At 43.5% G+C, this 23,434-nt stretch overlaps 1 protein-coding gene across 7 annotated transcripts in view; it reads left to right on the top strand.

Moving 5' to 3' along the window:
• The first annotated feature begins 5,524 nt into the window (after positions 1–5,524).
• Positions 5,525–23,434, top strand: part of Fam193a (family with sequence similarity 193 member A) — a 123,610-nt gene continuing 105,700 nt past the window's right edge. For 3 of the 7 annotated variants that reach the window (XM_076546978.1, XM_076546977.1, XM_076546976.1), the window contains exon 1: positions 5,525–5,658. The gene's annotated coding sequence lies outside the window, so the exon portion shown is untranslated. Of the gene's footprint in view, positions 5,659–5,716; positions 6,001–23,434 lie in introns of those variants that run through there. The other 4 variants (XM_076546979.1, XM_076546982.1, XM_076546980.1 and 1 more) reach the window with 4 other exon arrangements.

Below are 23,434 nucleotides of genomic sequence, written 5' to 3'. Positions count from 1 at the left end.
GCTTGGTCCCAACCACATGGATCTGAGCCCCAGGTGTCCCCACTGGGGCTACTCATGTAACTAAACCCTAATACTCACCTGCAGCTGCTAGTGAGTTTCTCCACCCAGCAGAGCCCAAGTGTGAGGCTCAAACCTCCCAGGAACTTCCGGACCCCTGCTCAGTTGACTGCCTGCATACAGTTGCTGTACAAGGAGCCTATAGGTCAGGCAGTAGGCTGAAGATGAATGTCCCAACATTGCAGAGGAGCCTTGGGTGACTGTCTAGGTAGCCAGCTGTTTCTGCCATTTCTTATATTTGGAAGTTGTTTGCTCTACAGTTTCTGTTTACTCAGGTAATGTTATATCCTTCTCAGGTCTCTGATGGAGTTAAAGACTTTATAGTTATAGTTTTTCTTTTTTAACAAATTCAGAAAAGACACAAAAGAGGTGTAAAGTGTATAAGGTTGACAGACATAAAAAGATAGTTTTGGCCTGGTAATGTAAGTTAAGAGAGAAAGTGAATTAGTTACAACACTTTGGACTAACCAAGATAGGATAGATAATGGAGTATTTTCTCTGAATTTGGCAAATGCTAATGGACTAAATAAACATTGTTGATGTAATTATTGCCTGTATATATTTTTATATAGTTACTGTACTTATTGTATATAGTTTTTTTATGTTAGTTAAAACCCTTGCTTTTTATTTTAGCCAAAAAAGGGGAAATGTTGTATGATGTGTTGTGTTCTGACAAATAAAACTTGCCTAGAGATCAGAGGGCAGAGTTTGCCACTAGTTAACCATAGAGGTCTGGCAGTGGTAGCACACACCTTTAATCCCAGCACTTGAGAGAAGGAAGCAGGAAGATCAGGAGTTCAAGACCACCCTGGGCTACATGAGACTGAACCAGTCTAAAAGAGAAATAGAGCCAGGCTGTAGTGGTCCATGCCTTTAATCCCAGCACTTGGGAGGTGGAGACAGGATCTTGCCCATTCAGTTTGAGGATTTGTAGAGACGGGGCCCCACATTCGGTAAGAATCCAGAGACATAAGAAGTCATGGGTGACTGCTCTGCTTCTCTGATCTTTCAGCTTTCACCCTAATATCTGACTCTGGGTTTTAATTTCATAAGACTAATTAGGATATTGCTTCATATTTGAGCAGTTTGATTGTTTTCAGAGTAGGTATGTGTTTGCTCTTATGTATCTTACTTAGGGGTTACTGAACTTCTTGAAATTATGGGTAGGTGGAGACTTCATTAGGTGGATTATGCTTCTGTTGTGCCACACTTTTTTTCTCCCCCAAACTGTGTCTCATATTTTCTTTTCTGTGTTATAATTGGGCATTTTCAGGCTGTAGGTATGGCTCTGTGGCAGAGTGCTTGTCTACTACCATATTTGATCCCCAATACAGAAGCCTTGTTTCTCCTCTGTGCCACCACCTGGCTAAAAGATTTTTAATATGTATGTTCATGTGCTTTTGAGGCCAGAATAAATTTAGATCCCTGGGCTGGTGTTACAGGCAGTTGTGAGCTGACCAACATGAGTGTTAGGAATGGGAACTGGGGTCCTCTGAAAGAGCATCAAGCACTCATAACTGCTGAGTCATCATTGCAGTCTCTAAATATATACCAACTTCTGGACTTGTGACTTTCCTGTTTCACCTTCTTGGGTAGCTGGGACTACAGATGTTGTCTGAGTCACTGTTCTATTGCTGTGAAGAGACACCATGACCACGGCAACTATTATATAAAGCATTTAATTGGGGGCTTGCTTACAGTTTCAGAAGTCTATTATCATCATGGTAGAAGCATGGTGGCATGCAGGCAGGTGTTAGAGCAGTAGCTAATAAAAGCTACATCCTGATCCTTAGGCAGATACACTCTGGACTGGCATGGGCTTTTGAAACCTCAACATTCACTCCCAGTGACATACTTCCTCCAACAAAGCCACACCTCCTAGTCCTTATATTCCTATTAAAGAGTTCCAACTCCCTGGTGATTAAGCTTTTAACTATATGAGCCTATGGGGGCCATTCTTATTCAAACCACCACCGATATGCACATGTGCACCTAGCTGTCTACACATTTTTGAGTTCTGGATACTGTGCATGAAAAACTATAGGTGCTCGGGATGGAGCTCAGTTGGTAGTGTTTGCCTAACGAGTGGGAAGCCCCAAGTTTACATACATAAACCTTAGCTGTGTTTGGAATTGCCCTCACAGATACCTAGAAATATGTTTTAACTAATCAGATTGACACAATTAAACATCATAATTGAACTTAGGCTGTTACTTTCTCACCACATACACTTTAGGGGTGGTCTGTTTGAGTTGTTATAAGAATATAGCATAAATTAAATATTTTACAAACAATATAAACTTTTCACAGTTCTGCCGGCTGGGAGTCAAAATCCAAGTACAGGCAATTTCAGTATTCGGTGACAGTCATTTTTGGGTTCATAGTTAGAACCTTCTATGTTATTTAGTAGTAGAGACAAGACAGCTCCTTCAGCCTCTTTTTTGTTTGTTTGTGTTTTGTTTTGTTTTGAGAGACAAGGTTTCTCTATGAAACAGTTCTGGCTATCTTGGATCTCACTCTGTAGACCAGGCTGGCCTTAAACTCACAGAGATCTGCCTGCTTCTGCTTCCCAAGTGCTGAGACTAAAGGTGTGCACCACCACAGCCCAGCTTCCTTCAGACTCTTTTATGAGGGCAGATTCTCATGACCTTTGGACCTCCATTCTTGATCCTTTGCCATCATTCTATACACAATAGCCATAGTTTTCTCAGAAGTATGCATCTCAGGTCTGGAGAGCTGGCTCAGGGGTTATGAGTACTTGCTGCTCTTGCAGAGGAAGTAGGTTTGGTTTCCAGCACTCATATGGTAGCTCAAACTGTATTTCCAGCTTCAGGGGATCCTCTTCTGGCTTCTGTTGGCATCAGGTACATACCTGGTGCATATCACTCATTCACATAAAATTAAAAATACCAAAAAAAAAAAAATAAGAATACATAAAAAAAGAATATGTATCTCACCATCTCACCATGGTATTCCCTGCTCTCCCAGATGTTTGGAATTAAACTGAAGCTTATGTGGTGGCACACACTTTTAGTCCCAGCACTTGGAAGGCAGAGAGACAGGAGGATCTCTGTGAGTTCAAGACTAGCTAGTTTGGTCTACATATCAAGTTCAAGACCAGCCAGAATGATATGGTGAGATACTGTCTGAAAAAACAAAAAACAAAAACAAAAGCTGGGCCTGGTGTTGCAGGATTTTAATCCCAGCACTTGGAATGTAGAGGCAGGCGCTTCTCTGTGAGGGAGGCCAGCCTGGTCTACAGTGTTCCAGGAACCTGTAGATTCCAGGTTCCACAGAGAATCCTGTCTCAAAACCAAAACTAACCAACCAACCAAACAAAAAACCATCATCATCATCACCAACAACAAAAACACACCCAAAAACAAAACAACAAACAATTCAACCAACTGAGCAACCAACCCACCAACCCCCAAATCCCTTAGCCTCCTTATGGAGGCCTAAGATTCTGTAAATTCATTTGCTCTAGAAACACAGTGGCTTTGTACACACACTTGGCTGGTACCCAAAATCATACCTGAGCTGGAATCTAGGCCCTGTCTCTGAAAACTGGAGTGGCTTTGGGCAACTTCCTTAATTTCTATGAACCTATTTCTTACCCATAGACTATGGTTAATGTCACCTATCTGGAGAGTGCACGTGTGAACTGAGATATGACAGGAGGTTTGACTGGTGTACTGCTGGACAAATGATCATTATTATGTCACTCACTCACCTAGCAAATGCTGGAGAGCTTCGTGCCCAGCCCCTTCCTTGCCTGGAAGGAGTTGGAATTCTGGTGTAGGAGGCAGGCACTTCTATATCCTAGTGTCCTCCGGGATACCGGTGACACTCAAAAATTTCAACCCCATGCCAATGTGCCAAGAACAGAAGAAAACAAAAGGGTTATGGGAGAAGGGAGGCATCCTTAGGTGGAACAGGGAAGGTAGTGGCAGTCCATAACACTGCTCACCTACGAAGTACTGAAGGAGGTCTAGACTGGTATCCTATCCACTTTAATAGCAGGGTCATCCAAAAATCTGTTGGGGCAAGGGACCTTCATTCTAATGAAAAGGTAGTTATTGAAACAGGTTGATCACATTGAGCTGCTAAGGTTTGGGGTGAAGAATGGGTCAAGGAGCTTCAGCTCCAATTGGGGCGGGGATGAATAGGAGGCAATTAAGAAATGGAGAGTCTCATTAGTGCATGTCTGTACGTCGCAATGCTAAGCTCCACAGATAAGCATTTGGTTCCACCATGGAACCAAAAAGGTTCAAGTCTGGTCTCTTGATGCGTCTGCAGCGAGGAGCCCGGGGAAAGTCTCTTTGGTCCGGGTCCTCAAGGACAGCTCTACCTGGGACTTGCGGGCAACGCAGAGCGCCAAAGAGCAAGTTGTCTATGCAGTGGCCCAGAGCTCTGGCCTGGATTGAGGTCCCCCTGCCATGTGGGTGAAAAGCCCGGGCAGATGCCTTCAGAAGCGATCCTTTAAGTATCGAACTTTGAAGAGAACCGACAAGGGAGTGAGGCAGGCTCTCGCTTACTGCAGGCCTTGTCACCGCGGATGCAGCGAATTACCAGTCCGCGGATACCGGCCCTCTTCGCACTGGCCCAAGCATAGGCCAAGGTCACACAGCGGCAGGTGAAAGGGGCACGCTCGAACCTGGACTGGGCTAAAGTCAGCAGGGCCCATTACGAACAGGGCGAGAACCTGGCTCTGAGGCAGGAGGCCATAGCAAAGGAGCCAGGATACCGCCAGAGGCGGAACTGCGCGACCCCTTTGGACCCCACCCGCCTCCAGCTCCGCCTGCGCGCCGACTACAGAGTCCACAGGGCCGTGCGGCGCCTGACGTCACCCTTGGCCCCGCCCCCCGCCCGCCTAGCTGCGCGTGGCCCTACGGGAGTCGTGGTCCCGCCCCGCACGCCCGGGCGGAGCCGCGGGCGGCTGGAACTACAATTCCCGGCGTGCCCCGCGCGGGGCGTCGGGGGCGGGGTCCCAGGCCAGGGGCGCGCCGCCCGGGAGGGCGGAGTGCGGGGGGCGGCCGCCCGCGCCCCTCCCCCTGCCGCCGCTTCCCCCTCCCCCGACGTAAACTGGGATCCCTTTCCCCTTGTGTCCGCCATATTGGACTCTAACTCTGGTCAGCGGCGGCGCCGGGCCCGGTAGACTCGCGTCGCTCCCGCCAGCAGCCGCCCCTCAGCTCCCGCCCGCCCCGCCCTCCCCGCCCGGGAGGAGACCCCGCGCCGCGCCCCCCGCCCGGCCGGCCGCAGCGCCCGCCGCCGCCTCCGCCCGCCCGCCGCCGCCGCCGCCGCCGCTGCCGCCGCCCGCGGCCCGGCGCCCGCCCGCGCCCCTTCCCCGCCCGCCGTCCTCCGTCCCTCCCTCCAGCCATGAGCCCGGCCGACGCCAAGCGCGGGGCCAAGCGCCGGAAGAACAAGCGCGGCGGCGGCGGCGGCTCGGGCGGTGGCGGCTCGGGCGGCAAGGCCGGCTCGGCGGCGGCGCTGCGCGGCCCCCAGGCCCCGGGCCCCGGCGCGGCGGGCCTGCTGGGCGGCGCGGCGGCCCACGGGCCCCTGGGCGCGGGCGCGGGCGGCGCCGCCGGAGGCTACTTCGAGGTAAGCAGCGGGGGTCCGCGGGCGGGAGCGGCCACCGCCCCCTCACGAGCGACTGGGCGGGCGGGCGGGCGGGCGCGGCCGGCGGATAACGGGCCGGCTGCTGCCTAGCTGACAGCTCCTCCCGGGCGCGAGCGGCGCAGAGGGCGGCGCCGGAGGGACCCCCGGGGCACACTGCCTGCGGCCTTGGGGCTGACTGAAAAGTGCCCCCTAGAAGTTTCTGTGCTGCCTGACGCGCTGCGGGCGCGGCTGCCTTGTCCTCTCCTCCTGCTCCGATCCGCTCTCGGGAGTCGCCGGGGGTCTCGTTCCTCAGACTGTCGGCCGGGTGTAGTCGCGAGGGCTAGGGTAACTATTTTCAGTTTTACTTACGCAGGCATGCCGTGGATGGACTGCTGCCGCTTTGATTCTGCTTCGGAAGATAGTGCTTGTAGTGGGGTGCAGTTGGCATGGTCGTTTCCACTGATTGGATTGGCCACTGAATGATTTTGGGTTTCTCTCAAGTTGAGTTCTTGTAAGGTTGTTAAAACAAGTTACCTTGTTTTGAAGACATTCACAGTGAAGAAACTAAAAGATTTGCGTGTCAAATCATGAGACAGATTTTTTATTTTTGCTAGAGATTCGGAATATTGTGTTGGCACAGTACGTATTGAGAGCAGGTAAACCATTGCGCGAGGCGTGATTTTTGATGCTCATGTTGTTGTAGGAAAGTGCAGTAATGCATGAGTACTTAAATTTTCCTTATTGCTCTCGGGTGTGCTCTGCAGTTTTGGAGCTTTCTGCCCGCAGCTTTGTTACATTTGTTTAGCATCTGGGATTCGGCCTTGGGCTTGAGTTTCCAGTTTGTCCTTTTCCACGACTCTGGATAGTAAAGTGAGCTCAAGTTTTAGATGATGATGTGCTTTTTCGTTTTGGGACGTTGAGGGCCGCTTTTGCCTCTGCTGGGAGGGGAAAGGTGGGAGGTTGGCCTATGCAAATCCTTAATAGAAATGTTATTAGTGATTGCTAGGGCTGAAGTGAAGTACACCCATTTCTGTACATTTAGTGAAGTCCAGGTGGTAACAAAGTAGAAGCCTTACTCCTTACACCTCATTCTAGGACTTAGTAATAACAACTCATATTGGAATATTTACCTGAAATAACCTGCTTTTTGTAGGACTTCAAGCTCAGATAATATTATGCATAGTATTAGTTTGGGCAAGAATGTCTGTATTGAACTATTATGCTTCAAGAGTTTGGGCCATAACCCACCATTAAAAAAAAATCATACACAAAAGAGTTTTATAGAAGGATATTCCAGTATTTTCTGTTCTACTCTGTTAGGTTATTAAAATACTTGTTCTGTAATTGAATTTTGATCTACATCATGAAAAACACTGGGTTTTGCTGTATTTTAAATTTAAAGTATCTTGCCAGGCACTTCTTTAATCCCAGCACTCAGGAGGCAGAGGCAGCTGCATCTCTGTTGAGTTCAAGCTCAGTCTGCTCTACAAAGTGAGTTCCAGAACAGCCCGGGCTATACAGAGAAACCCTGTCTCAAAAAAACAAAACAAAACAAAGATTTAGTTTAAACATTTTTTTGAAAGTGTTTTAATCATATACAAAACTAGTCTTCATGGCAGTAGGGCTAAAAATGGCCTTGCAACTCCAGAGATCTGTTTTGTTTTGACTTTTTGAGACAGTTTCTGTGTTACAGTCCTGGTTTTGTAAACCAGGCTGGCCTCGAACTCATAGAGATCCACCTGCCTCTGCCTCCCAAGTGCTGGGATTAAAACTCGTGTGCCACCACTGCCCGGTGTTTTATTTTGTTTTGTTTTGTTTGGACACTGGGTCTCTAGCTCTGGCTGACCTGGAACTCACTATGTAGAGCAGGTTGACCTCGAACTCAACAGAGATCCCCCGACTCTGCCTCCTGAGTGCTTCAATTAAAGGCATCACCACCACACTCAGTTTTATAGAGGTCTTAGTGCCACTCTGAAAACCCAGTTTCCCTACTGATGGCAAGCTGTTTGGGTGCCTTATATGGCACAGTACAGGCATGCACAACAATGTCAGTAGGTAGTGGTGTCTGTCTTGGTCCTGTGTTTCTCAGAGAGAGGTCCTGAGGAGCATCCTCTATTTTCCATAGGTCACTAAACCAGAAGGTGACTAAGAGAGAAGCCAGGGGAAGGCTGTCTTTATCCTTAGTAGGGAGTCCTAACCACATTGCTGTATGTTCAGGGCACAGAATTGTGGGTTATACCACCTTCACTGAGATGACTCCTGAGCCAATTAGGGCATTTGTGGGTCTGAGTAGCTTCTGTAAAGAAAAAAGGGCAATGGGAGAAGGAAACCAGCATGTGGAATCATTGGTCCAGAAGTAAACTCTGGTATTCAAGGTGTGTGATTTTTAAGTTTCTGTTCTCTTGGACACAGTGCTAGACCTGTACTCCTTACAGGGCACCCAAATCCTAGGATTAAGAACAAGTAAATGCAGGGAAGTATGTAAGCAGTGCTTGGTAGTTATCTGTAAGTGAGGTGTGATTGTGGCTGTTGTATTTCAGGATGATGATCTGGGCTTTATTAGAGATCTGGCTTCAGGACACTATTGATAAGTTTTTTTCTAATTGTGAAATGGAGAAATTGTCATTAAAAATATTAGACCTGGATCTTGGACTTAAATGAGCTTGTGCAATGGTTAGACTGCTCACTCAGTGAACAGTTAGTAAGTGAAACATATAATAAATCTAATTATTTTGCATTTCTGTTTTGAAATAGATTTCCATAATGCTCATGATATTGTAAGTAAAAATGATTACAGTATTTATAGCATAGAACTGTTTTTGTAAAATAGTACATGCATATGGATTACATAGGAAAGTCTCATAGAGTGTCCATAAGGACTTTGTGATGGGCATTCTGAAGCTTATTTTCCCATATGCTTCAAGCTGACAAACTTTTCTGTAGTGAGTCTTGTTTGTGGGCCAGGAAGGTAAATGGTACTACTACAACCTGAGATTACTGTTTTTCTATTTGCAAATAAAAGTAATGGAAGTTTTTCTCACTGCCCTTTGACACTTAAATGTTTTGATATTAGGTACAAAAACAAAAGTTGTCTACATAATGAGAATTATATTTTCAAAATAAGTATCTAACATTAAGTCATGTACACTTAGAAAACCCAGAATTCTTCTATTATGGAAATCAACCTATGTTATTAGCTGTTGGAATATCAGATTACATGTGACTTATACTCACACAGGGCTGGAATGGGGATTTAAGGCTATTTTTGTAGTGCTGTGAGTTTTATAAAAGGATGCCACTTAGGGTAGGGGGTCAAAGGAAGTTTTCAAAATGAATTTAGAAATTTAAAGTCAGAAAAATCTGTCATGGAATTATGGACATTTGTGATAATGTGAGTTCCCTTTCATTCTGATGCTAGGAGTCTAGCTAGCAATGGGTTAAGGCCACCATGCAAGTGCATCCCGAGCTTAGAGGGTGTGCACGGCCTGTTATTTGGGTCTTTGAAGTAGGTGAAGGTACACTTGTTGCAGTTCACCTTGCTTTAGTGGTCTGAGGAAGTAGGTTGAATAAAAATCTAGAACTTGGGGTGCTTTAGGATTACTGGTTTAACTTAGAACAGCTTACATTACTGCCATCCAGGCTTTAGAAAAGGTGCCACCACAGAGAGCCCTGTTGTGGCAGGATTTTAGAGTGCTTCATGACGTTGTGGGTATCCTCAGTGCCCTGTGCTCCTCATCATTTGCTCCAAGGTGTGCTACCTATCTTGGCCATGCCTTCTACTTGTTTTTGAGTTTTATACAAAAGGGTCTTTTTGTGCCAGAGTGCTTTGGCTCAGCATTACATTTGAGGTGACTCCAGGGTAATACTGCATGTGACTGTTGTTTTATATGATATGGCATGTACACTTTGCACTGTGAAGGTTCATCAATCTGTCTAATCCAATGTGGATGGGCATTGAAATTGCTTTAAGGCTGATGTGAATGAGCTCACATTTTTGTGTGTGTCTTTTGGTGTGCATGGGCAGTGTTTAAATTGGGCATGTTCCTGGGAATAGGATTTTTTTTTTTTTTTTTTTTTTTTTTTGGTTTTTCGAGACAGGGTTTCTCTGTGTAGCTTTGCGCCTTTCCTGGAGCTCACTTGGTAGCCCAGGCTGGCCTCGAACTCACAGAGATCCGCCTGGCTCTGCCTCCCGAGTGCTGGGATTAAAGGCGTGCGCCACCAACGCCCGGCGGAATAGGATTTTTTTGTATGTAGAGGTGTGACTTGAGATTCAACTGGTTAGCTTTCTTAAGTGATACTGCTGTAGGCTAATTTTTAGAAGTTAATATATAGTGAAAAAAATTTTTTTAAAGATTTATTTATTATGTATACAGTGAGTGTTTGGCCTGCAGGCCAAAAGAGGGCACCAGATCTCATTGTAGATGGTTGTGAGCCACCATATGGTTGCTGGGAATTGAACTCAGGACCTCTGGAAGAACAGCCAATGCTCTTAACCTCTGAGCCATCTCTCCAGTCGGAAAAAAAATTCTTGTTTTTTTTTTTTTTTTGTTTTTTTTTTGAGACAGGATTTCTCTGTGTAGCTTTGGAGCCTGTCCTGGCACTCCATCTGTAGACCAGGCTGGCCTCAAACTCAAAGAGATTTGCCTGCCTCTGCTTCCCAAGTACTAAGATTAAAGGCGTGCACCAACACTGCCCAGCACAAAATTATTTTTTGTCTTGGGAAACAGATGTTGTGATGTTGCGTAGGTTGGTCTCAAACTCCTGAACTCAACGTGAGCATTTAATTCAGGATCCTTGAGAAGTTAGGACTGTAGGAATATACCACTGTGGACCAGCTTTGAGGTCCTAATGATTGAACCTGGGCCTTGTGTATGTTTAGTATTCTATCACTCAGTTATGCCGCCAACCTTGTTATTCGTATTTTAACACATATGGAGTCTTCTGAGGTCACTGTCAGTCAAGGTACAGGACAATTTCATTAATCAGAAAAATACTGTTATCCTTGTATATTCATACTCTTACTTCACTCTTTATTCTTGACAGCCACAGTTACTTAAGAAAGACAAAGTCTTGTTATATAGTCCTGGCTGTCCTGAACTCATTGAGTAGAACAGTTGGAAATTGAACTTATGATAGTCCTCTTGTCTTTGTCTCCCAAATACTGAGATTACAGGCATGCCCCTATAATTTCATGTCCTGAAGAAGTTGTATAAATGTCATCTTACAGTATAGGACCTTTTGAGGTGGCTTATTTTCCTAAGTATAATTCCCAAGATTCATCTAAATTGCATGTGTCTGTAATTTGTTTCTTTTCACTGTTGAATTCCTTTTATTCTATGTATGTATGTACTACAGTTGATCTAGTCTTTCATTGGTGGACTTTTTTTTTTTTTTTTTTTTTGGTTTATTGAATAGAGAATTGCAATCAACCTTTGTGGTTTTTTTTTTTGTGTGTGTGAAAATAAATTTCATTCTCTAGGGCTCTGTAGAATGGGAACTGGGTTGTATGGTAACATTATGAGGACCTATCAAACGTTTTCTGGCAATGCATGAAAATTCCAGTTCTGCATCCTTTCTAGTATTTGCTATTTTCAGTAGTTTTTCTTTCAATCATTTTATTCTATTTTTTTTAACAAGTTTTATTTAGTTTATGTGTGTATAGGTGTTTTGCTTTCATGTATATCTGTACTACATAGGTGCTGAGTACCCATAGCAGCCAGAAAAGGGTGCTGGAGCTCCTGGAGCTGGAGTTACCTACTGTAGTTAGGACTGTAGGAATATACCACTGTAGGAGTTACCTACTGTTGTGAGCTGCTGTCTCTCCAGTCCTGTCTTGAATGATTTTAAGTAAATAGCATATAGTAGTAGCATGGTTTTAGTCTGCATTTCTCTATTGAGCAATATTAACAGTTTTCATGTGCTGTTTCCATCCAATTCCTGTACCTTTTTGGAAAAAGTGTTACTTAGAACTGAGAATTTCTTGTTTGTTTGTTTTTCGAGACAGGAATTCTTTGTGTAGTCCTGGCTGTCCTGAAACTTGCTCTGTAGTCCAGACTGGTCTCAAACTCAGAGAGATCCACCTGCCTCTGCCTCCCAAGTGCTGGGACTAAAGGCATGCACTGTCACTGCCTGGCAATTGTTCCTATTTTTGTTGCTTATTCTGTACTCTTTTTTTTTTTTTATGGTTTTTCAAGACCGGGTTTCTCTGTGTTGTTTTGGTGCCTTTCCTGAAACTCGCTTTGTAGACCAGGCTGGCCTCGAACTCACAGAGATCCGCCTGCCTCTGTCTCCCAAGTGCTGGGATTAAAGGCGTGCGCCACCACCGCCTGGCTTATTCTGTACTCTTTGTTCCATGATGTGGTGTACCTGCTCCATAGCCAGTGCCACACTGTCTTGAGTGATTCTTCCAACTCTAAAACAAAATTAAAGAACAGTTATTTCGATACATTTCAGAATCGGCTTGCTGGTTTATAGAAGTAATTTTTATGAGATTTGAATAGAAAACTCTTAAATCTGAACATAGATCAGTTTGGTAGAAAATTGAGTTATTATTTTGAATCTTCCAAAAGGTAGAAATAGTAGCATTGGCTTTCTGCTTATTTGGCTGTTTATGTTTCCTTTCTTTAACATTTTCTGCATGTAACATAGAGACCATACAGCTTATGTTGTTCTAGATGTGTGTATATTTCATTATTTCAAATTTTACTTTTCTCAACTATTTCAAGTAACTCCTTTATTTTTAGTTCAGAGATAGAACCCAGGACCTCTTCTGCATGCCACATACTCTGATACACTTGCCATTCTCTGACCTACACTCCTTCCACCTCTTATTCCACTTCTTGCCCCCCCCCAAATATTGCAAATAATGTTTTCCAATTTTTTTAAAATCGTTTTTAAAAGATTTATTTATTTATTTTATGTATATGGTACTCTTTCTGCATGTATGACTTTATGCCAGAAGAGTGCTTCAGATCCCACTATAGATGGTTTGTGTACCACCATGTGGTTGCTAGGAATTGAACTCAGGACCTCTGGAAGAACAGCCAGTGTTCTTAACCATTAAGCCCTTTCTCCAGCCCAATGTTTTTCTCTTTATTTCCCTACCTCCCTATCTCCCGTCTTTCTCTTTCTTTTCTTTCTTTCTCCCTCCCTATCCCTCTCCCTCTCCCTCTCCCTCCCCCTCCCCTCCCCTCCCCCTCTCCTCCCCCTCCCTCTGGAAGAGCAGCCAGTGCTCTTAACCACTAAGCCCTAAGTCCTTTCTCCAGCCTGATGTCTGTCTGTCTGTCTGTCTTTTTTTCTTCCTCTCTGATTTTTTTTTGAGACAGGGTTTCTCTGTGTAGCTTTGAAGCCTGTCCTGGAACTTGTCCTGTAGACCAGGCTGGCCTCGAACTCACAGATCTTCCTGCCTCTGCCTCTTGAGTGCTGAGATTAAAGGCATGTACCACCACTGCCCAGCCTGCCTGATGTTTTAAAAATTTTAAATTTTCAGTTACTCATTGCCAGCATATACAACTATGAGTAGAACCTAGTACACGATGTGCTGGGAATAAAGGCATGCGCCACTACTCCTAGCTGATTTATTTGTTTATTTATTTATTGGGTTTTTTTAGACAGGGTTTCTCCATGTAGTCCTGGCTGTCTTGGAAGTAGACCAGGCTATCCTTGAACTCAAAAAGGCGTGATCTACCACTGCCCAGCTGATTGATTTGTTCTTATATTATACTGGCTGGGACTTTTAGTACAGCTTCATCTACGAGTGGTGAGAGTGGTTATTACTGCTTTTTCCTGAACTTGGGGAAAAGGCTTGTGGCTTTTCACCATTCTATGTATTTGTTGTAGGTTTTTTATTTTGTTTTGTTTTTTGTAGATGCCCATTATATTAAAGAAGTTCCCATTTGATTATTATTGTGTTTTTCTTTATGCTACCAATGTCTTAATAGTGTTACTGATTTTGGATATTGAACCAACTTTGGATATTGAACCAGCTTTGCATTCATGAATTAAATCCCTTTGTGGTCATAGTATATTATTCACTTTAAAATTAAATTAATTTTTTTGAGGGCGGGTGGGGATAAAGAACTGGCTAGCTAGCACTGATATTCCTTCTTCTTCCCTTCCTCCTTTCTTCTTTCTTTTTTTGGTTTCTTGAGACAGGATATCTCGGGCAGTCCTAGAACTCTTTGTAGACCATATTGGCCTTGAACTCATAGAGATACACTTGCCTCTGCCCCTGAAGTGCTGGGATTAAAGGTGTGCCATCATGCCTGGCTTTTGTAGTTGTTTCTTTTCTTTTTTTCTTTTTTTTTTGGTTTTTCGAGACAGGGTTTCTCTGCGTAGTTTTGCGCCTTTCCTGGAGCTCACTTGGTAACCCAGGCTGGCCTCGAACTCACAGCGATCCGCCTGGCTCTGCCTCCCGAGTGCTGGGATTAAAGGCGTGCGCCACCACCGCCCGGCTTCTTTTCTTTTTTTAATGTTTTTTTTTAGACAGAGTTTCTCCGTGTAGTTTTGGTGCCTGTCCTGGATCTCGCTCTGTATACCAGGCTGGCCTCGAACTCATAGAGATCCTCCTGGCTCTGCCTCCCGAGTGCTGTGATTAAAGGCATGTGCCACCACCGCCAGCTGAGTTGTTTCTTTCTTGTCTGTTTCAGTGGTTTAGTGGTGTTGATGGCTAATCTTGGTTGTCAACTTGTTATACTTGGGAAGACTGAACCTCAGTTTAAGAATTTCCTCCATCAGATTGGCCTGTGGGGCATTTTCTTGATTGATGTAGGAGGCTCAGCCCACTGTGGGTGGTACCATCTCTAAGCAGTTGAGTCTGGGCTGTATGAAAAAGGTAGCTGAATGAGAACCAGGTAGCAAGCCAATAAGCATAGTTCCTCCATGGCCTGTTTCTGTTCCTGCCTCGGACTCCTACTTGGCTTCCCTGTAACCTGGAAGTTAAAATACACCTTTCCTCCCCTAAATTGTGTTTGGTTCATGGTGTTTATTACAGCAACAGCCAACCTACTACAGATAGTCTACAGATTGGTCTGTTTAATCTGAATGTTTGAGTCTATGTGTGTAATATTTCTTTATTATACTTTCTGTGTCCCCCCTCATGTAAAAATGGTCGTTTGTTAGCATCAGTACTATTTGCCATTTGGGATTCTAGTAAATATGCTGAGTTGCTGGACTTGAGCTATTCCAGAAGTGGCTCTTCTTCTTTTCATTTTCTTCTGTGGTCCAGTGTGGTAGAGAAGCCCTGGATGGGCAGCTTTTCTTTATCTTGAGTTTTATCTTACCCTGCATGGCCTCCCACTGTTCATCAGAGGTGTGTGGGATGAGGCCACAAACATTAGTGCTTCTACCAGATCAGAAGAACAAGGGCAGAGATGCCAACAGTACATGGGCATGCCCATCATCCTTTTCTACTCACTGGTGCTCCTGGTATCTGAGTAAAATAAAGCTCTTGTTACTTTACAACTGATTTGTTATCCCTGGTCAGACAGATTCAGACAGACCATCTCCTTCAGTGCTTTCTGGTTTGACGTGGGCATATCAGGAAAAGGGTATTGGGGATTGCACATAGGGTTTTCTTAGGCGAGTTGTTGGCTTCTGAGATAGCTATATCATTAGTGTGTAGTTGGAAGTTTTCCTGTGTCCCTCCGGGTCCCACTGTTGCTCAGAGCCAAGTAAACACACAGAGGCTTATATTAATTACTGCATGGCCTATGGCTCAAGCTTCTTGCTGGCTAGCTCTTGTAACTTAACCCATTTCTATTAATCTATAAGGTGCCATGTGGCTGTGACATTACTAGTTTGCTGGCATCTTGCTGATCCTTGGGTGGCGTCTGGCATCTCCCCTTATTCTCCCTTTTCCTTTTCCTATCTCTTTTGGATCTTTCCACCTGGCTCTGTCCTGCCCTGCCTTAGGCTGATGCAGCTTTATTTATCAACCAGTCAGAGCAACACATATTCACAGTGTACAGAAAGACATCCCACAGCATTCGTGCCCCACCCCTTTGTTTTATTTATTTTACTTTTTAAAAAATGTGTTATTTTATATGCCTGCATGTATGTATGTCTTTGTACCATGTTTGTGCCTGGAACCCACAGAGGAAAGAAGAAGGTGTCAGGCCCTCTGGAACTGGAATTGTGGGTGGTTGTGAGCTACCACGTGGGTGCATGCTGGGCATGAAACATAGGTCCTCTGCCAGAGCAGCCAGTGCTCTTAACCACAGAGTCATCTCTCCAGCCATTTTTTTTTTTTTTACTTTAAAAAATTATTGTGTGTGCACACATGTTTGTTTATATGATGTGATAGTGATGGTGGGTGCACATGTGCCGTAGAGCACAGGAAGAAGTCAGAGGACAACTTTCTGGAGGGAATTCTCTCCTTTTACTGTGCATTCTGGGGATTAAACTCAGTATCAGGCTTATAGGGCAAGTGCTTTTACCTACTGAGCCATCTTGCTGACTTATTAGTGGTTTTTAGAGGTGGTTTCAAGTAGTTGAGGATGACCACAAATTTACAATGTACCTGAAGATGACTTTGAACTCCTGATCCTGCTACCTTACTCTTGAGTGCTAGGATTACAGACAGGTACCATCATGCCTTGTCTACTTTATTTATTTATTTATTTATTTATTTATTTATTTATTTATTTATTTATTTATTATTTAGAGATTTTCTGCATAGCTTTGGCTGGCCTGGAACTCACTATGTAGCCCACACTATTGAATCAAACTCACAGTGGTCCTTCTGCCTCAGCCTTTCAAGTGCTGAGATTACAAATCCATCAGGCTGTTGTGAGTGCTGGGAACCAAACTTGAATCCTCTGCTAGAATAGCTAGTATATGCTCTTTGTTTGTTTGAGACAGGGTCTTATTATGTAGATCAGGCTGGCCTCTTGAGATCCACCTGCCTTACTTTTCCCAGTGCTAGTATTGAAGGCATGCACCACCATGCCTGGGTGCAGTTTGTACTCTTTACCGCTGAGCCATCTATCCAGCCCTACCCCACCCCCTTTTTAAGACAGTGTCTTGCTATGTAGCCAAGGTGGACTGGTGTTGCTAGACCTCCTGAGCTGCATTATAGCTCTGTAAGTAAATTATAGTAATTCCAGTGTGGTCAGAGACTATTTTATTGTGATATTTATTTATTTATTATTTATTTATTATTTTTTTTTGGTTTTTCGAGACAGGGTTTCTCTGTGTAGCTTTGCACCTTTCCTGGGACTCACTTGGTAGCCCAGGCTGGCCTCGAACTCACAGAGATCCGCCTGCCTCTGCCTCCCGAGTGCTGGGATTAAAGGCGTGTGCCACCACCGCCCGGCTTATTGTGATTTTTTTAACCTTTTTTTGTTTTCTTTCTTCAAAAATCTGAAGTTCTTTTGGATCTATCTTTGTGAATGTTAATATGTGTACTAGAAATTATTTTCTGATATTGGATGGGGTATTTTTGAACATCAGCTAGATTCAATTGGTTTAGGTTTTGTTTAGTTCTTTATTATTGTTGATATTTTAGTGTGCTGGTTCTTTCAACTGCTGAGAGAGTAGTTATGTCTCTGACTAGAATGTTACCTTTGTTGATTTCTTTTTAATTTTTTTGTTTCATTTTTCATATACGAGAATGTTGTGTGTGTACACTGCAATATGTATGCACAATTTTGCATGTGTTTAACTATGTGGAGGCCCAAGGTTGTTGCCTAGGAATCATCCTTCATAGATTTCCCAGCTTATTCATCGAGGCAGTGTCTCAATCAAACCTCAAGTTAGTCTTGCTAGCTTGCTTGTTCTGGGAACCCTGTCTCTACAACCCATGGCCTTTACATGGATTTTTGGGGCATCGAAACTGGGTCGTCATGTTTGCACAGCAAGCGCTTTCACGGAGCCATTTCTCTCAACCTCTGGTGAGTTCTTACAGTATGTTTAGTTTGTCTCTAATGTGTTTTGACCCTTGCTGTTTGGTTCATACCCACTCATTGTTTACTAATTTATTTGTAAATTGACCTTTTTGTTACTTAAGTATTGTACTTCTAAAGAATTATATTCATTGATTGATTTTCTTATTGATTGGTTGATTGTGTGTGCAAGTGTACTTGAATATGTAGAGGCCAGAAGACAACTTGCAAGAATCTGTTTTCTACTTCCATTGGGTGGGTTCTAGGGATGAGTTCAGGTCATCAGGCTTGGCAGCAAACAACCTTACCATTGAGCCATCTACCCAGATCCCCAGTGGATTTTTGGCCCTGTAGGCTTTGTAAGCTGATTTTCTTAATTTTCTAGCACAAAGATACAAAGGACTCTTTATTTTATGTTTTAACCAGTGTGAGTTAAAGATTGAGGAACATACTTCATTGGCTTACAAAGCATTTTGTTTTTAGAATAGAAATCAGCCTTAGTTTTTTCCTTTCTTTCTTTCTTTCTTTCTTTCTTTCTTTCTTTCTTTCTTTCTTTCTTTCTTTCTTTCTTTCTTTCTTTCTCTCTCTCTCTCTCTCTCTCTCTCTCTCTCTCTCTCTCTCTCTCTTCTTTCTTTCTTTCTTTCTTCTTTTTTTTTTTTTTTCCCCCCAAGACAAGGTTTCTCTGTGAACAGCCCTGGCTATCTTGGAACTTGATTTCTAGACCAGGCTGGCCTTGAACTCACAAGTGTTGGCATGCACTACCACACCTGGTCCCAGCTTAGTTTTTAAACTAAAATTACTTTTAAAAATAAAATTACTACCTTGGATTAATTTTAGTAGTATATGGTATTGAGTTTTACTTGGTCTTTCCTTATTAAAATTGTTTTCTCCTCTTGTATATTGTATTTTAGATTGTTAGGTCAAGTGAAAACATTGGCTACTTTTAAAATTTATTTATTTATTTATTTACTTACTTACTATTTATTTATTTATTTAGTATTTTGCCTGCATGTATGTCTGTGTGAAAGTGTCAGATCTTGGAGTTAGAGACAGTTGTTAGCTGCCATGTGGCTGCTGGGAATTGAATCTGGGTCCTCTGGAAGAGCAGCAGTCAGTGCTCTTAACTGCTGAGCCATCTCTCCAGCCCCCTCTCTTGACTATTTTGATACATTATTTACTATATGACTTGGTTTGTTTTGGCTTTGACTTGGGTTTTTGAGACAGGATTTCTCTATGTAGCCCAGGCTGGCCTTGAACCTCCTAAGTACTGGAATCACATGTGTGTGCCACCACACCCAGCTCTTAAGATTTGTATATATACACACACATGTAAGCATAAGTAAATGCATGGAACGTCTTCCTCTGATACTTTCCACCTTATTTTTTTCAAGTATTTAGAAAATTGTTTATTATTATATTTGTGGGCATGCATATGCCACAGGATGTGTGGGGTCAGAGAAGACAGCTTTCCTTCCACTAAGGAATCTGGAAATGGGATTCAAATCATCAGGATTGCTCTCAAGCACCATTACCCACTGAGTCATCTTGTTGGCTCAATCTGTCTTATTTGTTGAGACAGGGTCTCAGTGAACCTGAAATTAGCTAGAATGACTGGCTATTGAGTTTCTGGGACCCATCTTTCTCCTATGTCAGTGCTCGGTGCGGGGGTTACAGGCACATTCAGCCATTCCCAGTTTTTTTTTTTTTCCAAGACAGGGTTTCTCTGTGTAGCTTTGTACTTTTCCTGGAACTTGCTTTGTAGACCAGGCCGGCCTTGAACTCACAGAGATCCGCTTGGCTCTGCCTCCCAAGTGCTGGGATTAAAGGGGTGTGCTGCCTGCCGCCCCGGCATTCCCAGTTTTTTACGTGTGTGCTGGGGATTTGAACTCAAGCCCTCTTGTTTGAACAGCAAGTGCTGTTACTCACTGAACTATTTCCCTAGCCTGATTTTTCCCTAGCCTGGTTTTTAATTTTATTTTCATATTAAATTTTTTTATTTTATTTTATGTGCATGAGCATTTTGCCTTCATGGTATGTACATGCATGATGCCTATGGAGGTCAGAAGAGAGTACTGGCTCCTCTGGAACTGAAGTTACTGGCAGATGGCTGGGAACCACCATATGGTACTGGGAACTGAACCCAGGTCCTCTATTGAGCAACAAGTGCTTTTAACCACTGACTCATCTCTCCAGCCCCAGATTTTTTTTTTTTTTTTTTGATGATGGCAAATGTCCTTTTAATCCTGGCACTTGAAGGTAGAGGCACAGGAAACTCTGTGTGAGTTTGAGGCCAGTTTGGTCTGTGTATTGAGTTATAGGCTAGGTCTCCTTGAGCTAATAGGGGCAGTTGTGAGCTGCTCTGAGTGGGCTCTGAGAATCAAACTTGGGTCCTCTGCAAAGAAACTGCTGAGCCTTTTCTCCAGCCCTAGATTTAGTTATTAAATTGTTTTCTCCCTGTTTTTTTGAGACAGGTTTTCTTTTTGTAGCCCTGGCCATCCTGGAATTGGCTATATAGACTAGGTTGTTCTCGAACTCACAGAGATCCACCTGCCTCTGCCTCCTGAGTGCTGAGATTAAAGGCGTGTGCCACCATCTCCTGGCCATCTCCCTGTTTTTTGAGACAGAATTTTATAATATAGCCTAGGCTGGTCTTTGGTTCACTTTTTTTAATTTTTTTTTTTTGTTTTTTTTTTGTTTTTTTTTTTTGTTTTTTTGAGACAGAGTTTCTCTATGTAGCTTTGTGCCTTTTCTGAGACTCACTTGGTAGCCCAGGCTGGCCTCGAACTCACAGAGATCCTCCTGCCTCTGCCTCCCGAGTGCTGGGATTATTAAAGGTGTGCGCCACCACTGCCTGGCTCTTTTTTTTTTTTTTTTTTTAAAGACTTGCTACATAGCTGAGGATAACCTTGAACTTTTGATCTTCCTGTCTCCACCTCCAATGCTGAGATTACAAGGCAAGCACCACCACTCTGATTTTACTTGGTGCTGAGTACTGAGCCCAAGGCTTTGTGAATGCTGAGCAAACACTCCAGCACAAACCCAATTTTTATTTTATGTGCATTGGTATTTTGCTTGCATGTATGTCTGTGTGAGAATGTCAGATCCCTTGGAACTGGAGTTGCAGATAGTTGTGAGCTGCCTTGTGGTGCTAAGAATGGAACCCCGGTTCTCTGGAAGAGCAACAGCCAGTGTTCTTCACCACAGAGCCACCTTTCCAGTTCACATGCCCAGGTTTTAATACACTTGTTATTTTATATTTATAAAATGGGCACATCTGTAATTCTGGCTATATCTGAGCCACAGGTAGGAGTATTGCTTGAGTGTGGAAGTTTGAAGCCAGCTTGGGCAACATAGCAAAACTTGGATTAAAAAAATGTGTGTGTGTACGCGTGCGTGCGCACGCGTGCGCACATGTGCAAATAAAGAAAACTTGGATTAAAAAAGAATAATTGTGAAAATAAACTCTGAAAAGATTAGTATCAGTTCCTGTATTCCCTTCAGCCAGCTTTCCCTTTTTATCTCTTTTATCTTTTATAAAAGAGTTCCAAGGATTGAATTTAGGTCGTCAGGCTTGCCAAGTAAGAGTTTTTACCCACTGAACCATCTCAGTGGCCCATGCCTTTTATTTATTTCACTTCATTGTACATATGATTTTGTGTGTGTGTGTGTGTGCGCGTGTGTGCGTGTGCGTGTCCGTCCGTGTCCGTGTCCATCCATGTGTGTCCTTAATTTTATCACTTGAAGCATGTGGGAATGATTTTGTGGAGTCAACTCTCCCCTTTCACCTTTATGAAGGTTCTGGGAATGGAACTCAGATTTTCAGGCTTACAAATCAGATTGAATTTTCTCTGAAGATTACTGTAAAAGACTCATTAATGATCTTTAAATTTTTCTGTAAATATTTTATATGGATGGGTATTTGCCTGTATGTGTGTCTTCACCATGTACATATAATACCTGAGGAGACCAGAAGAGGGCATCAGATCCCCGGGGACTGGTTGTGAGCCACAGTATAGGTGTTGAGAATTAAACCTGAGTTCTCTGAAAGAGCACTTGTGCTCTTATGTTATTTCTCCAGCCATTAAGGCTCATTAAAGTGTTAAGTGTGAATGTAATTTTCATGTTAAAATTCAATAAACATTTAAAAAATGGGTGTTCAAGTCAGAAGGTGGTGGTACATGCCTTTAGTCCCAGCACTTGGGAGGCAGAGGCAGGTGGATCTCTGTTCGAGGACAGCCAGGGCAACACAACAGAGAAACCCTGTCTTGAAAAACAAAAACAACAGCAACAAAAAGCATGTGTTCAGTATGTGTGTACACACAGGACCATGGTGTGCATGTGGAAGTCAGGGGATATCTCTTAGTAGTTGGTTCACTTTTTGCACCTTGTTGGTTCCTGATGTTATCATTTGTATGTATGATGTGTGTATACATGGATGCCTACATACTACAGTGTACCTGAGGAGGTCAGAGGACACCTTTCTGGAGTCACTTGTTCCCTTTCACTTTTTTTTTTTTTTTTTTTTTTTTTGATTTTCGAGACAGCGTTTCTCTGCGTAGCTTTGCGCCTTTCCTGGAACTCACTTGGTAGCCCAGGCTGGCCTCGAACTCACAGAGATCCACCTGGCTCTGCCTCCCGAGTGCTGGGATTAAAGGTGTGGGCCACCACCGCCCGGCTCCCTTTCACTTTTATATGGCTTCTGAGGCTGGAATTCATATCTTTAGGTTTGCATAGTAAGCACTTTACTGACTGAATCATCTCAATGGCCCCAAACTTAACTGTTAATAGTTCGCTAAAATAAAAAAAAAAAAATTCTCTCTTGAAATATTTGGGAGTTCTGCTGTTGGAAGTGGCCCAACAGAGTAGAATGTTCTCATTGATTGCTGCCCAGCCCCTCTTCACAGCTTATTAGGGGTTATTAAGGGACTGACTTGTCAGTGGAGGGATGTCTCTAGTCATTGGTTGGTGAGGAAAGTATTAAAATCCTCTAGCCAAAGCTAGTTGTCTTCCTTATGTAAATTTTTTATGCCATGTCTATGAAGTGGCTGGCCTTCCTTCCTTCCTTTTTTTTTAAGATTTATTTATTCTGTCTACATGTATGCCTGCATGCCAGAAGAGGGCGCCAGGTCTCATTACAGATGGTTGTGAGCCATCATGTGGTTGCTGGGAATTGAACTCCAGACCTCTGGAAGAGCAGTCAGTGCTCTTAACAGCTAAGCCATCTCTCCAGCTGTAAAAAATTTAAAAACTATTTTTAGAAAATTTATATGTATAATATTTTGCCTGCATTTATATCTGTGTATCACTGGTGTACCTGGTACTCAAGAAGGCCAGAAGAGGGCATTGGATCCCTGGAATTGTTGTCAGGTGGGTACTGGGAATTGACCTTGGGTCCTCTGGAAGAGCAGCCAGTGCTCTTAACTACTGAGCCATTTCTCCACACCATAAGTAAATTTTTGACTGTGTATGTTTTTCTTAAAAGCATAGACGTAGCCAGGCATGGTAGCACACACCTTTAATCTCAGCACTCGGGAGGCAGAGGCAGGTGTATTTCTGAGTTTGAGGCTGCCTGGTCTACAGAGCAAGTTCTAGGACAGCCAGGATTACACACAGAAACCTTGTCTCAAAAAACCAAAAAAGAAAAAAAGAAAGAAAAACAAACAAACACCACTCAGAAGTAGCATCTTTTTTTGTAATTGTCCTATCAGTGTCTCATCTCCTGCCTTTGAGTTCCTAGTAGCTTTTATCACTAAGTAGTCCTTGGTGGTCTATTAATGTGTTTTAGCCTTCTATTGCTGTGAAAAGACACAATCACCAAGGCATTGGAAGTTTGCTTACATTTTAGAGGGTTTAGTTTGTGAACATCATGGTGGAAAGCAGACAACAGGCATGCTGCT

The sequence above is a fragment of the Peromyscus maniculatus genome, chromosome 10 (genome assembly GCF_049852395.1).
Source record: "Peromyscus maniculatus bairdii isolate BWxNUB_F1_BW_parent chromosome 10, HU_Pman_BW_mat_3.1, whole genome shotgun sequence".
NCBI lineage: Eukaryota > Metazoa > Chordata > Mammalia > Rodentia > Cricetidae > Peromyscus > Peromyscus maniculatus.
The sequence above is the reverse complement of the archived record's forward strand: the minus strand, read 5'-3'. Positions and strand labels throughout refer to the sequence as shown.